This window comes from Girardinichthys multiradiatus, chromosome 11, assembly GCF_021462225.1.
Source record: "Girardinichthys multiradiatus isolate DD_20200921_A chromosome 11, DD_fGirMul_XY1, whole genome shotgun sequence".
Classification (NCBI taxonomy): Eukaryota; Metazoa; Chordata; class Actinopteri; order Cyprinodontiformes; family Goodeidae; genus Girardinichthys; species Girardinichthys multiradiatus.
Window position 1 is genome coordinate 5210114 of NC_061804.1, and position 13269 is coordinate 5223382.

Genomic DNA, 13269 nt, shown 5'->3' on the forward strand with positions numbered 1-13269 from the left:
CCTTTTAACAGGAAGAAACCTCCAGCAGAACCAGAACCAGGCTAAGTGTGAGCGGCCATCTGCCACAACTGACTGGGCGTTTGAGAGAACAGAGCAGAGACACAAAGAGAACAAAGAAGCACTGATCCAGGAGTACTTTCTATGGGAAGGAAAAGTAAAACAATAATGGATGTAGCTCCTTTAGTGGCTTCATCTAGGAGAGAAACAGCTACGAAGATGAACTCTGAGCCAGTTTTAAGTCTAGAGTCTGAAAGAGAGCACATAGAGTTAGTCACAGCAAAAGCTCATCCAGTAGCTATATCTAGGGAAAAAAAAAAGAGTTAAACACTGAAAGACAGGGCCAAGTGGATCATCGGTAGAAGGTGAGGATTATGGTTTTGGCAGCAAAAGCTTGGACGATGCCCCTCTCCAGGAAGGTGCCACAACTAAACACAGAGCCAGGCCACGTGTAGCTTTTAGGAAGAGAAAAGAGGGAGAACATAAAGTTAAAAGCTGAAATAACAGCAAATGCTAAATTGGAGAGTAGTATGAGAATGTAGCAGAGAGAGTGAAAGTGGTCATTATGTCCTCCAGCAGCCTAAGCCTATAGCAGCATAACTACAGAGATAGCTCAGGATAACCTAAGCCACTCTAACTATAAGCTTTATCAAAAAGGAATGTTTTAAGCCTAGCCTTAAAAGTAGACAGGGTGTCTGCCTCACGGACTAAAACTGGGAGCTGGTTCCACAGGAGAGGAGCCTGATAACTAAAGGATCTGCCTCCCATTCTACTTCTAGAGACTCTAGGAACCACCAGTAAACCTGCAGTCTGAGAACGAAGTGCCCTGTTAGGAACATATGGAACAATCAGATCTCTGATATATGATGGAGCTAGATCATTAAGGGCTTTATATGTGAGGAGGAGAATTTTAAATTATATTCTGGATTTAACAGGGAGCCAATGAAGGGAAGTTAAAATAGGAGAAATATGATCTCTCTTTTTAATTTTCATCAGAACTCTTGCTGCAGCATTTTGAATCAGCTGAAGGCTTTTAACTGCATTTTGTGGACATCCTGATAGTAAAGAATTACAATAGTCCAGCCTTGAAGTAACAAATGCATGGACTAGTTTTTCAGCGTCACTCCTGGATAGGATATTTCTAATTTTGGCAATGTTCCGGAAGTATGTTTGGAGAAAAAAAGAGATACGCTTGCAAGCCTGATAACACCATCCCGACTATGAAGTATGGGGGTGGTAGCATCAAGATATGGGAATGTTTGGCAATAAGAGGGACTGGCGCAGTTTTTTTTCTGTCAGTCTTTTTTAAGCCTAATAGGTTTCTAAGCTGCATGTCTTCTGTAAGTGCTTAGACTACGTAATAAATTGGATGTCTGAAGATTTTCTTTACTTAATGAAGAAATGAGGGCCATGGTAAGTTTTGAAGAGCCGCAGTCATATCTGTGAAACACAGTGGTGGTCACTTCATGGTGTGGGAATGTTCTTTCTTCAGCAGGTGCAGGGAAGCTGTTCTCAGTCCATGGAAGATGGATGGAGATTAAGCTGGTCAGGGAAGAAAACCTATTCGAGGCTATTAAAGACTCAGGAATTTGGCTGAGGTTCAACTCACATCAAAACATCGACCCTAAATATACAACCAGAGTTACACTGGAATAGTTAAGATCAAAGCATATTCGTCATGGGTTAAGTTGCCCAGTCAAAATCAAGATCTTAATGCAACTGAGAATCAACATCAAGACTTAAAAACCGATATGTACAGAAGAGCCCCATGAAAGACATTGCCATTTTTCGTTGTGATGAAACAAAATGTGAAAAGAATCAGCAGATATGAATATTGAATACTTTGGTAAGGTATTATATTTAAAAATTCTAGAAATCTGATAATGTGAGTTTGATACACAGCAAACCGTTGCTATAATCCATATTCTGACCTAATGCAACCTTTCTGAGGTGGTCATTATTTCATGGACATGTTCGATGATTAAAAGCATGCAACTTATTCTATAGGTCATAGAGTGCTAGCGGTCAGATGAACAGACAGTAAGATTATTGGCTGTTTCACTCAGCTGCAGCCACCTTTGATCTGTAGCTCAGGGGCCATGTGATTGAAGATTGTTGTTGGTGCAGAGCTCCACAGAGATCAAACGCTGAGGTGAAGTCCAGTCTCCGGAGGGTCATCTCTATCACATGCTCTCATCTTGATGACCACTGGGATCAATTCAAATATGCAACAGATATAAGTTTATATTTTCATTTTACTGCTGATTTGTGCACCTTTTAATTAAATTTAGTTTGAACCAGTTATTGATATACAATGTATTAAAAAAGCACATTGTTTTCACCAACCAAGTACTTCATAGTTGGGATGGTGTCCTCAGGCTTGAAAGCTTTCCACTTGTTTCTCTAAATATAGCAATGGTCATTATGGCCAAATACTAGTATCATCAGACCACAGGACATTTCTCCAAAAAATATGGTCTTTATTCTTGAGTGCATTTGCAAACTGTAATCTCTTTAAGTTATATTAATAAACCTCTGATTTCTTACAAAACCATGACATCACAACACCACCAGCGGGCTTTCATGGATGTTCAGTGCTGCTGAATTTGTTTTATGTCCATCTCCATATTAATGAATCAACACAATCTGGTCTTAGATATCTACAATTCCTTTAACTTCTTTGCTTGTTTGATGCTCTGATTGTCTAATGGGTGATTGTTACTTTTTTTGTTTACTTTTACTTTTTGTAAAACGTGTTTGAAACAAGATTGCAACATAATATGTGAAAAAGTGAAGCGCTTTCTGGTTGAAAGGGAAAGGTGCTGGTTCAGAAACCCATGGCGCGGGGATTGTAAGGTGCCTTTATGTAAAACCTCTCTGGGACACACAGCCACCACCATGTGGATCCACTAACAACTCAGCTGAACTGAGAGACATTTATCTAAGCTAATACGAACCATCCTTGAGGTGTGAATTTCTCTTCCATCAGTCAAAGTGTTTTTAATCATTTGTCTGACTGACTAGTCTCCTTGGCCCGAGTGGAGAAACTAATGTTCTTAGGATCAATGCTTAACACATTCTGTCCCCTGAAATCACATTGTGATTTAAACGTTTAAACAAGGACAAAAAAAAAAAACATTAGTTCCGCAGTCCATAAAAACAGGTAAAACACGTTTAAAAATCTAAAGGTTTAAAATAATGACAAACTTAAAAAAGCATCATAGAGACAAAGTTGGTCTTTCAAATGCAATCAAACAGAAACCTTTTTCAGGACCATCCTGGCACAAAAAGAAAAACTAAAATCATTAAGAAGGGAATTTTCCCAACTGTCTAAACCTATAACAATATTTTATTCAGGTTGGCTCCAGGTTGTATTTTTCAGCCAGAAACTGAAAATATTACCAGAGCAATACATAAAAATCTAGATCCATTTGCTCAAAGCCTGGGTCATTGGATACTTCAAAATCTTTTTTTATTCTTAGGGTAGTGTCAGTTTTTACAAAAGTACCACTACTTAAAAACGTTTTTAGACTTAAATTGGCTAAGTTCTTCATTCATTTTTGTATGTATAAATACAGAAGTTCACTTTGAATTCCTTACAGGAAAGGAGGTCAGATGTAAGGATGCATGATACATATAAGACTTAGACAATAGGACAGAGAATAGGGACAGGGAAAAGCTTTTCTCCTTTTCCCTGTCCATACTTTTCAGATGTAGAAAACATCTGACAGACTTTGGTAAAATAGTATTCTCCCATCATGCACCGTGGTCATGCAATAATCTTCAAAAATCTCCCAAATTGCAAACTCTAATATCCATGAAGGATTTCAAGAATATCATAAAGGATGTAGCGAAGGTGAAATGTCAGTTTTTATTGAGAGTTCACTAAATTTCAAATAAAATGTTTTATTCCATTTTATTGTGTGATTGTTTGTATTGTTTATGATTATATACCTGTTTTACATTGTTTGCTATTTTTATGGCTGCTAATTTGGCAAGGTCTCCTACTGGTTAAATTAAAAGTAAATGAATAAATGAAATCTGAATCAAAGTCCACACTTTTCCAGATTTTGTAAGAAAGCTGCATAAACCTGCCGTTATGACAGGAATCTGATCATCTGATCGATGTGAACTACAGGATCTTGCAAAAAGAAAAAAAGGCCAGCACAAAGTAGTGCATTTAGCTCCAACAGTCTTCCTATCAACTTGCAACAGTTTCCCTGTCCCTGCTTAAGAAAGCTTCCCCCAGCATGATGCTGCCACTACCGTGTTTCACCAAGCAAATGGTGTATTCAAAATATTTTTGCCAAACATTTTTTGCCATGGCTTGTGGTTATTTGCAAACCTGACCTTTTGTGGCTTTTGTAACCATGTCTTGTTTCCTATCACTCTTTCATAAAGGCCACACTTGTGGAGTAAATGACTAGTAGTTTTCCAGTTGACAGCTGTTGATCTCTGTAGTCCTCCAGAGTTACCATGGAGCTCTTGGCTTCTTCTCTGGGTTATGGTCTCCATGCCTGGCCTAAATGTAGGTGGATGGCCATGTATTGGTAGGTTTGCAGTTGTTCCATACTCTGTTTAAATGAAGGATTGAATCAAGCTCTTTGAGATGTTCAAAGCTTAGGATATTGTTTTAGAAGCTAATCCTTCTTTGAACTTCTTCACAGTGTCATATCTAGCCTGTCTGCCCTGTTCCTTAACCTTCATAATGCTGTTTGTTCACTGATGTTCCCTAAAACACCTGAGAGGCCTTCACAAAAAGTCTGAATTTATTTATACAGACATTTAATTCACACTGATGGAGTCTCAAGGCGATTGGTTGTAGTCTATTTAGTTAATGAGGTATCTGAGTAATAGGGGAAAGAAAACAATTGTATGCCACATTATTCAGATTTTTATTTGTAACAAAAGAAACTAATAATTTTCCTTCCACTTCATAATTATACAATACATTGTGTTGGTCTGTCACATAAAATCCAAATAAAATACATTAAGGCTTATGTTGTGATATGATAAAATGTGTAAAACGTCCAGGTAGATGGGCTAGTTTTTTACACATCGACTGTGTCATATGTATTGTTTTTATCAAGGTTATTTAAGTCTATATTAAGCTATCCCCCACCTTATGGACATCCACACAAACCTTTACAGAAATAAGAGACAATGTTGGAAGTTCATTTATTAAGTGAAAAAGCTTTTCACTCAGTAAAATACTGCAGATAAAAAAGACAAAATATTAATGCTTTATTCTGTCAAAGGTTTCCATTTAAGGCAGAGTGGGTTTAGTCATCCTTCAGGTTTGTATCCACTGACTTCTTTATCTCCTTGTGACAGATGTTGGAGTCTAACAACAAAATGCGTCCCCATTCCTCTGCTGTCCTATCACAACCTTCATCTCATACCTCTGAGGTGATGTCCCCTGCTGCTACACAACATCAATCGTCCAGACAGGAGGCCAACCTTTTGCTGGTTCCTGACAGGTAACTCCCCAGACTGCAGTTGGTCCCCTCAGGCAAACGTTAACCCGCCCACCTTACGCTACAGACAGATGAGTGTGGGGCAGTAGGAAAGGACAGCAAACTGGGATTGCATTGAAATAAAAGGTTACTCAAGAACAACAACCAGAAGATCAAATGTGACCAGGTCTAATACAATGCCAAGGCAGAAATACATCAGCAATGAGCTTAGAGATCTGTTACAGGGACATTTCCAACCTAACTGAAGTCCGTCGTTTTAGAGCGAGAAACATTTACAAGGGAAAACATTCAGGAGAGACTTGCCCATCTTCCATCGAGTGGATTGGAGTAAAATAGTACTTCATTTTTTTGCATTTAATATGATATTAATCTTTTGACTGCTTTTTGTTACCTGCACTGTGTTAAGGTGCGTTTTATCATTTACCTGTGCTACCTAGTGTAATACCTAAACTGATTTACAAATTAAATTAAATATGTTGGTTCGCATGGAGAATTGAGATGGGCCAAAGTCTGCAGTGAGTAAAACCTTTATGAAAATTCATCTTCACCAGGAGCTGGCACATAAGGGGTTGGTAGTGACCGCTAAAATAGAAAAATACAAGGTGAGCCTAGTTTGGACCATATTGTAGTGGTGAGAGACCTAAACCGCAGGTCAGAGCGTGTCAAACTGAATGATCATAGACCACTGATTCAAGTTCACCACCATAGATTTTCTTTTACAATCAAAGATTTACATCTTCAGACCGAAACCCTCCACTACCCCCCGAGCTTTAAGCACCAGAAATGAATGGTAAAGCTCTTGATTTACTGCTTCATCTACATTCCAACCTTCACCTACTGTGGTCATGAGATCTGGATCATGACTAAAATAACAATTTTGAATTCAAGCAGCTGAAATGAGCTCCTTCATTTGGAAAAGGGTCTGCTGAGGTGGTTGGGATATCTGATCAGTGCCTAATGGATTTCCTCCTTGGGAGGTTTTCCAAGCCCACCTCATTTGGAGGCAATCCCAGTGGAGACCCAAGGCTTACTGGAGGAAGTATAACTTCTTTTCTAGTTACACCTTCAGACAACTTCAGATCCTTCTTTTCTGGTCTCCTACAAAATTTATCATGTCCAAATTTGGTACTTATTGAGATTGATATTGGCAAAGTCCGGAGTCCACTTTGACCTAATTAGCATAAAAACAACCGTAGAGATAGGGTGAGGAGCTCGGCCATCCGGGAGGGGCTCGGAGTAGAGCCGCTGCTCCTCCACATCGAGAGGAGCCAGTTGAGGTGGCTCGGGCATCTATACCGGATGCCTCCTGGACGCCTTCCTCGGGAGGTGTTCCAGGCACGTCCCACCGGGAGGAGGCCCAGGGGACGGCCCAGGACACGCTGGAGGGACTATGTCTCTCGGCTGGCCTGGGAACGCCTTGGGCTCCCCCTGGAGGAACTGGAGGAGGTGTCTGGAGAGAGGGACGTCTGGGCGTCTCTGCTGAGTCTGCTGCCCCCGCGACCCGGTCCTGGATAAGCGGAAGACGACGAACGAACGAACAACCGTTCATTATGAATTTACAATATATGGATGGATGGACGGATAGCTGGGAAAAAACGTCAAGCAATTATTTGTTTGTCAGATTTCTTTTTGTGGGGTCAATGTGCCAAATAATAAATAAGCTGCTATATTTTTTAGAGTTACTGTTTAACCTAAAGATCCAAATAATGGTTTAATTTGGATTATTTCTATTCTAAATGTGTTATAATTAACCCTGGCACAGAGACAACTTAAAAATGTTAAAGAGGAACAAAATCAGGCTGTTTTAGGGACTTAAACGTCACTGAGCTATTTTCAGAAAACTCATCATGTGCATCCATGCTTCTGTTGCCTTGAGGCATGCTGGGAGTCTGAATGTTTTCTGAGCCACAAGGTTAGCCAGACAGCGCTGGTTTTAAGACGGCAAACACACACGACAACAGGTTGGAGAGATTGTTAAATTATTCAAGACCAGACAAAATCGAGAGCTGGTAACTTTTCAAAGTGTGAAATAGAAGGCTTCTCTGACAGCAGACTCCCCTGGGCAAACCAGCACACATCCTCTTCACATTCAGACCATTCAGGTGGAGTTTCCTGCTGGAGAAAACAGCAAAGACCTGAGTGAGAAGATGCAACAGAAATAACCAGGAGAGAAAGGGACTGCTGGAGGGCAGGGGCTTTTCTGTCAGGACTTTCATGGAAGACCGCCTGTATCCAAATTTACATTTCAGAAATGCTGGCTCTGCTTTAAAAGAAATATGTATTTTTCCTTCTTCTCTATTCATTAATGATCGTCATGCATCTTATTTAGTCGTTCTACCATAATGCTGTAAATGCTCTCCATTTGTTCTGTTTTTTTTCGTTGAATAAAGAACATGATTTTAGTTCACTCTTTAAATTATTAATCAGATCTATAAGGATTCGCTCTGCTGCACATACCAATAATGATTGTTTCACAGAGCCTGAGTTTCCATCAGCAGGATCATTAAAATGATTATGCACTGCAGGTAGTCTCCTCAAAATGAAGCTACAAAATCAATTCAGAATTAGCTCCACGAAGCTTTTCAGCTAGCATACTTGGTGCACTACCACAACCAGCTGCTGATCTGCAGTCACAACAGTCTAATCCTGAAAATAAGGATGTACGATATATCGGCATTGATATCGGAATCGGCCGATGTGGTATTTGTTTGCCCATATGACTGTGATAGTGATGCAGCGCAGAACCTGAAACAACCACAGACCGTGATATTAAGCGATTAAGAAAGAGAAAAGGCCACACTGCACACGGTTAGCATGACGATGCAAAAGTGGTGTTTGTTAAATCTGTAAAAAATTTCATCTCATCTGCAGCTCTTCCTACAGTTTAAAACTCGTTGTAGTAAAGTTCCAGAGACAGTGGGATGTTTTCTTTAGTCAAATGTAGTGTTGAGTAGCATGCCTTCTCCCCCAGCTGTGACTAGATGTCAGTCATCATACACAGCTGATGTCAGTCAGCTGTTACTTTACCTGCAGTTGGAGACCTAAAATCGTAACCCATCAAAATAAAAATGGAAGGAGGACATGTGAAATTTAGAAGTTAAAAACTATATCTTACCTTTGACATGTTGCCATGGAAGTGTATTTGTTACCCTTCATGCTACACGTTCCTTCATCTGGATATTTGATGCAGACAGAGGGAGGTCAGAGGTCAAAGCAGTTCTGCTGTAGGAACACAGAAACTAATATCCATCACCACAGCACTGGCCTGTTTTCTCACTTCCCAGACTACATTTTTTTATTAGCTTGTTGCAGCTCTGAGGCAAACTTGACATGCACCACTTTTTTCCTATTTACAAGCCTGATTCTATGAATAGTGATGAGCATTGTGGCTGTTTGCTGATGGCAGTCTTTCTTGGCAGATTTTTATTCCATCATGCTGAAGTGAACTGCACACAAGTGGACTATTAGGTTTAATGAAAGCCCACTCCTGTCATTTCCATTACAACATAGGGAAGTTGGCTTACATTCAAATATTTAGAAGATAGACGTTTGTAGAATTTGGATGAATCCTGTGAGAATCCAAGCGGTAGCAACATTTGTGGAGTTCATTTTCAGTATTACTGCAGAGTAAAATAAACCAAGGAATTCAGAGTGACCTTCATCTAAATCCTGTTGGTGTGGTGACATCTGTGGAGATGGTTGGAAACTCTAAAAAGATCAAGTTATTTATGGTTCTTTATGTAGGTGTTGCAGTATGTGTCCAGCAATAATAACAGTAGATCTATCAGGTGAATTGGGACTTTAATTATCATTAATCTGAACAATAACTCTGCACAAGCTCTGGCACAGTTCAGATGTCTCAGTTCCACTTATCAAACCATGCGGGGGTATTGCTTAAGACCTTCAACTTTTTACAACAACTCTACAATTTCTTTTTGCCATTCTCCAACTTTCAATAAGTGTTTCTGATTGTACTGCTTTCTGCTTAGGTCATTTGACATAAAGTTAGACTTTTTCAAAAATTTCATATGATCTCATCAGAGACAAAATTGTTGTTCTCTATTTCACTTATCAGGACCCTGATAATCTGTAAAATATCATAAAGTAATTACTTATTTTATATTCTGGAACAATCTAAAATGAGTAATGCTAGGTCTTTTTTGTCCTCCAGGCAGCAGAGGTTGTAATATGTCCATCTAAATGCCACAGGGCGAAAAACGTCGGGTTCCTGATGTCCAGGTGGATGAAATTGACCATCTCCACATCTAGCTGCGTGGGCCTGGATGTTACAGAACCTCCCCTGAGACGGCAGCAGACTGATGGGTGGGTGGAGGAAATCTTGAATGCTTACTGCTTTGCAGGAAAATAAGCATTGTGAATGACCAGAGAGGAAGGGTGTGAGGCACCAACAGTCTTTCCAGCTGCCTCCACTTTGTGGGGCAGTTTCCCAACTGGATGTGGTGCGGTGTTCAAAATGGCCAGTTAACCCGCGGTTATACCTTCCTTCAGCAGCTGTCTTTAGGAGAATTTGGACACATCGGATGTTGCTTTGACTTTTATAGCTTCGCTTGAGGTGCTGTTAAGGTGTAACAGTTTATATTTTAAACAGTAGATGGCACTGCAGATAAAAAGGGACCAACAACAGGTAGCAGAAGAAGAGTAACTAGAGGAAGCACATTCCTAATGCAAAGTTTGGCCTCATAAACATTTATTTTTTTTTGTTTTTACAAGTCTGTCCAACATTTTGCTGTATCTCCTCTCTGTGTTTATATTTAAATTTACAAGCATTTGCTTGTAAAAACAAGCATGCTTTAGGAGCTTGCCTTGCTGCTCTGCCTGTTTGCCGAGCGCCACCCATGCTGCACACAGACTGCCGCTAAAATGGGCATGTGCACGACTGATCATGTGTTAGGCAGTCCAGGATGACTCAGCTGAAGGACTGGTTTCTCGTCTCTTGCTCATAAACCGTTTGTGGAGAAAATTAAATTAATATTGGGTTTTCCTGGTCAGTGACATGCTGTAGGTCAGTGGTTCCCAACCTTTTTTTGACTTGTGTACACACTGCAATGTACTCACGTACCACTAGGGGTACAATTGCCATTGATTGGCAATCACTGCTGTAGATGGTTCAGGAGAGGTTATCCACACCCAAGAACTTGCCTCCAATTTACAGAGTCCGTCTCCGCTCCGCAACGGTACAAACTCCGCAGTATTTGTGCAACCTTTATAGTCAATGAGGATGCCAGGTTGGATTCAATCTACACAAATCCAGTGAACAGGAAACTGAACAAGGACAGCATCCATATTTTCAAAATAATTCCCTGAAGACAGACTAGATTATCTTAAAGGCCAAACTCTGCATATACATGTACACGTATATTTATATATGTGAGTTTTAGCCATTGTATACATTAGATAAATTACTGGGCTATATACTTTAACTTAGGTAAGAAGACCTAATGATTTAATATTAAATGCACCAAAATAAGCTAAACATATAGCTTCTCTACTCAGTGTACTTACCCATTGCTCACCAAGTGTAGAACAAAAATATCCAAAATTACTTAATTTCCACAGAATGGGTTGTTTTGGTCCGACATCCACATTTATCACTGGCCTTTATTGCAGGATCGGCACATCTTTTCTGAGAATTGCAGCAGAGCACTTTCTATGTAAATCAGGACTGTTTGGGGTTTAATGGCCACAGATGCGACGTTAATAACCACAGGAAAGGTCCACATCCAAGAACTTCGTGCAGCTCATCCTCTTCAAGGCAGTACCACGGTACCAGAGTAGCCTGCCAGCTGACCGTTTCCAAGAATTCAACTATAATCATCTTTGTCTTGAAGTTTAAGAAAAAACCTTTTTTCAGTGCACCACAACACACTTGTGATGTGTGTGAAAAGAAGGGGGCAGAGAACACAACCTTGGGGGACACCTGTACTCAATGCAAGGTATTATCTCCAACTTAAACTATCTGCGGTGTCCCAGTTAGGAAGTACAGCAACCAGCTGCACAGGGATGTATTTAGGCAGGTAATTACAGTACATCCCCAATGGGCAGCGGTTGAGATTATATCTTCATTTTACCAGTTGGCCAATAGGCAAATGAGAAAGGGTCCAAAGACGCAGGGAGGACAGATTTAATAAGGTGAATAACAGCTCAAAGTGGTGATATCTTTGCAGATTCTTTCTGTTCTCAGGACCACCAACTCATAATTATACTAACCTAAATGTGTTATTTTTCACCCAACTGACCCTTGAAGATTTTATGCTAGGATTGCACAGCTGGACATGTGCCAGCCTAAAGAGATGTTCATATTAAAGAAATAAATCCAACAGCGTTATTAAATAGATAATTGTGTTGCTACTATTGTTTCATTCATTTATTTTGCAGTGTTAGCCCTTCCTGAAAAGTACTGAATCTAAAATACTAATAACATATCTAAAACTACACCCTGTGGTTCACTGTGTACCGTAAAGATTTAGTGTAAAAATTAATAGACTGAATAAACAGCAGCTTAGTTTGAACCAAAGCCTTTAGTTTAAGGCTGTGTTTGAGCTGTCGAGCATAAACTCTATATTGTACACAGTCAGAGGGTGATGCCCTTCAGAGACCTTCGACTTTAGAGATTTAGGGTTTTACAGACAAAAGAAATATGAGATATTATTAGAGATTCTTGATGTCTCACTGAATAATCTGTCTGTCCCCAGAGGTTAAGTATGTCACAAATAACTTTTTAGTCAATTATAAGAAAGGAAAAAAGTGGAAGAGAGGGATTTTAAAACAATGTTTAGTCTGTCAAAACCTCATCAGGTTTACTCAAAACACAGAGACACACAAGACAAACAACCATGCACAAACACACTTGTACCTAAAGGCAACATAAACCTTAACCTAATAGTCATGTTTTTGGACTCTGGGGGGAGGCCGGAGTACCTGGAGAGAACCCACTCATGCATTGAGACAAAATGCAAACTCCAGACAGAAAGACCCCAGGCTGGGATTTGAACCCAGGACCTTCTTGTTTCTTTGCAAGGTAGTAACCAACATCGTGCAGCCAGCGAAAAGTCTTGGACTCATTTACTTGTGATTAAGGTCAATGGTCAATCAAGGGTTAAGGTGATGTGAATTTATGACAAAGAATTGTTTCATGTATTCTGTTGTTTGAATTTTAATGAGAAGCCCTCCATGAGCTTCTCATTATTAATGGTCGTGGTGTAGAGATATATGCAGAGTTTTCGATTTATAATCTCATTGTATTCTTCTGAATCATAATCAAGTCCTTAAGGTCTTAAAGATTTTCATTATCATTGCTAAACAACCTTCGATAACTGGAAGTCAACAGAAGGTTGATGAATAAGTCGCAAATCAGTAGGTAAAGAAATAAATAACATTCAGATTATTGTTAGGGACTGGAGAAGCATTAAAGCAGCCACAGTTCTTTGAAGAGTGTACACAATAGGGATGGGAATTTCAGATAGATTACTATTGCAAAATCACTCTTTATTTGTCAGTTTGGCTGCCCCAACTGCAATCATCATGGGTCAAAACATCTCAAAAGATCTTGCTCAAACTCCTTTAAATTGCACAATGGAACGACAACTTGGCTTTGATTACTGCTTTGGCGACTGTGGCTCAGTAGGGAGAGTAGTTGTCTTGCAATCAGAAGGTTGTGGGTTTGACTCCAGCTTCCTCCTGCCATATGTTGATGTGCCCCTGGGCAAGGCACTTAACCCCAAGTTGCCTACCGATCTGCATATCTGTGTATGAATGTGTGAGCGTGAATGTGGCT

The 13269-nt window shown here is 39.9% G+C and overlaps 1 protein-coding gene across 2 annotated transcripts in view; it reads right to left on the reverse strand.

Annotated features, from left to right (window-relative positions):
- The window catches only part of si:dkeyp-23e4.3 (rho GTPase-activating protein 7), a 193214-nt gene that overhangs the window by 139218 nt on the left and 40727 nt on the right, over window positions 1–13269 (reverse strand). For both annotated transcript variants that reach the window (XM_047378659.1, XM_047378658.1), the window contains exon 4: window positions 8590–8696. The gene's annotated coding sequence lies outside the window, so the exon portion shown is untranslated. The remainder of the gene's footprint in view (window positions 1–8589; window positions 8697–13269) is intronic.